The sequence below is a fragment of the Plectropomus leopardus genome, unplaced genomic scaffold, assembly GCF_008729295.1.
Source record: "Plectropomus leopardus isolate mb unplaced genomic scaffold, YSFRI_Pleo_2.0 unplaced_scaffold28247, whole genome shotgun sequence".
NCBI lineage: Eukaryota > Metazoa > Chordata > Actinopteri > Perciformes > Serranidae > Plectropomus > Plectropomus leopardus.
The window spans coordinates 1-2877 of NW_024630765.1; the positions used below are offsets into that span (position 1 = coordinate 1).

General features: G+C 36.8%; 1 long non-coding RNA gene across 1 annotated transcript; it reads right to left on the reverse strand.

Annotated features, from left to right (window-relative positions):
* Positions 1–534, reverse strand: LOC121938030. Its single transcript, XR_006105233.1, has 3 exons — positions 457–534; positions 178–282; positions 1–46 (listed from the first exon to the last, which is right to left on the reverse strand). It is a non-coding gene; the product is annotated as an uncharacterized LOC121938030 (long non-coding RNA).
* Positions 535–2877: the final 2343 nt, after the last annotated feature.

Here is a 2877-nt window from a genome sequence, read left to right on the forward strand (position 1 = left end):
GAGTAGCAGGTGTTTCTGTCATAACAACTCTTGAACCAGCTGTAATCTGTAAAAACATAGAAAAAGACAAGATGGATTCTTTGAAAATTTCGATAACTTTCCAAAGAAAGTAATGAACGTTTACAGGTAATGTGTTTTTTTTCCTTAATGTTTTTTTTTGGACTGGCCTGCTCTTACCATGAAGGAACGTGATGTGGGCACAGACTTTGTTTGAACCGGAGCAGGTCTGTACGCTGCTTGGACATTGAGTCCGACCTCCACAGCGACACCTCAAGGCTTCACCTGGAAGAAGAAAAGAAAATTTTTTACTGCCACAACTGATGGTCCTTTAGCTCTAAAATCTGATCACAATAGACACACTGGAAACATGATATTTATTTACAGATATTTTTAAATAAGCTGCAGATTCTTGTAGTTGGTTTTGAGGTTTGTTGTGTTTGCTGGACATTAACTCACCCTGACTGACAACCAGCAACACCACAAGAGCAAGAATCACAGTCTTCATGTTTTCAGGTGTCTGTTAACCAATCTCTGTGTGAATCAAGCAAAGGTGGATAAGTGTGAGAAATCAAATGCAATAATATAGACTTTTATCGTGCACATGCTTAAAAAAAAACTTAAATCTTATAAAACTTAAAAAAATCTCACCTGGTAAACTGTTCCTCTGATGTTTTGTTTCCTCAAATGTGTTCTGCAGGTCGCCAGCTTCCCTTTTATACAGACTTGTGTAATTGCGTGAAAACGAGTGTATCATTATCTCTAAAACTGCCATCTGGGTTTTCCTCACACTCTGAGTGTCATGTCAAGGACAGACGTGGATGCTGTAATATCCACTATGACTCCACCGATTCACCAGAGAAAATACAAAATATCTTAAATCGTCATTTGCAATCAAAAATGTTCTCAATGTTATTATCTTTAAATTGTTTGAGTAATTAGATTTAAAGGTATTTTTTCTCCACGAACACCTGTGTGAAGCACTATTTGCAGTTTCACATAGTTTCTGTGTAAAAGTGAAATTAGGCACACTTGCCTTTTGAGGGCAGAGTGTTCAAATAGCACCTCACTGAAAAAAGACCCTCAAATCTAATAAAAGTTTAGCTTTAAGGTTCATTATTGAAGATGGAAATTGCAGTTTGACAACAGATTTTTTGCACAAAGTCTTATCACTGGAATTTGCAAATTTCCAAAAGTTGTGACTGAGACTGTAGACCTTGTGATCAGACAGTTTTTACCAAAATCAGAGAAGCCATTTTGCAACAAAAAACAACAAGTATGAAAATATGATAAAATGAAATCAGATGGAAATTAAAAAGGAGCGCAACACCATAATAGAGGGGTACCCATAATGTCATTCAAATCAGGATGTGGAAAAGAGAGTCTTCATGTACACAGGAGTTTTAAGAAGTTTAGGAAATGTGGATTTTGATTTAAACAGATTGTTTAACTGAACAGGGAGATCCAAAGCTGAGGCATATCAACCAAAAAAGCCCCACAGTCACCCTTTGTAATAAACTCTCCTGCTCTGCTTTTTCACGTTAAAACAGGTGAAAACTTATGTCATGGATTAAGCCCAAGCATGCAATAAATGTTGACACTTTTCAAGTAAACAAACAACAGATTAAGGAAACCTCAGCTTGTGTTTGCAGTCGAAAAATGTCAGCTGAAACATAATTTGCAGTAAAGTAAGGATTATTTTTTCATATAGTTTGACAACACCACTAAGACCTCCTGAGATCAGGACAGAGATCACTGTGATAAAGTGATATTGTATTACTCGTGCACTTTTTGTTCGACTGATTAAAACCATTCACTTTTAGTGATTCATTTTAATGCACTTCCGATATTAGTGTGGCGAATAACTCTATCCAGCCTTGGGGATTTCCAAATTTTGGATTGTGGTTTTACAATCATATATCTTTGTTCTGTAATGTATGTGTGAATCTGCAAGACATTAGGATTGTGAGAAAATAGCGATTCATTCAAGTGTCGCGATATTATGTTTCGTGACTCACACACACACACACACACACACACAAACACACACTATCGATTTTTGATTTCCAAAAAAACCTTAATTAAAAGCTCAATAAAACTCTGAGTCAGCAATAAACCTACACTCTTGTTAACCGGTATATGGACATGCAACACATTGTTAGCTCGGTTAAATCCTAAAAACAGTGACGACTCCCTACCTTTGAAGTGGTCAGACAGTCCCAAAATGTGTCCATTCTTCCATAATTTAAATTCCTTCACTCCACAAGGGTCCAACGATTGAAACAATCAAAAGGGTTTTCATAAAAATCGATCAAAGTTGTGAATATTGTCACGTGAAGTCCATTGCTAGCTGACTGCTAACTGCTAGCTGCGTTACCTCGCTAGCTAAAAGTATTTCTCTTCTTCCTCTTCGTTTGTTTTACGGCAGCCGCCATCCGAAATGTTGCTGCTTTCCTCCTGACTTACTTCATTAGTATGCCATTTTCACACTTTTTCTCGTGAAGTTTTCCTCATTTTTCATATTCGGGATGGCAGAGGGGCTCGCCGCTAACAGGCAGGTGTGTTGGGGTGGTCTCGTGCTGGTGTGCCAGGTGCAGTTAATGAGCGTCATCAGCCGTCGTCCCTTTATCTCACTCTTTCTCTCTTTCTCTCGTTCATGTTCATTTTTTAATACAAGTAGGCTAATATCCATATTGGTTTTACCCTTTTGCAACCACAGGAACATTTTTGCCTTTTTCATTTTATTTGTTTTATTTTATTTTATTTCATTTTATTTTGTTTTATTTTATTTTATTTTCAAAGCACCATCTCTGACTTTTAAGGACAAAATCCCCCATAATAATAATAATACTAATACTACTACTACTACTACTACTACTA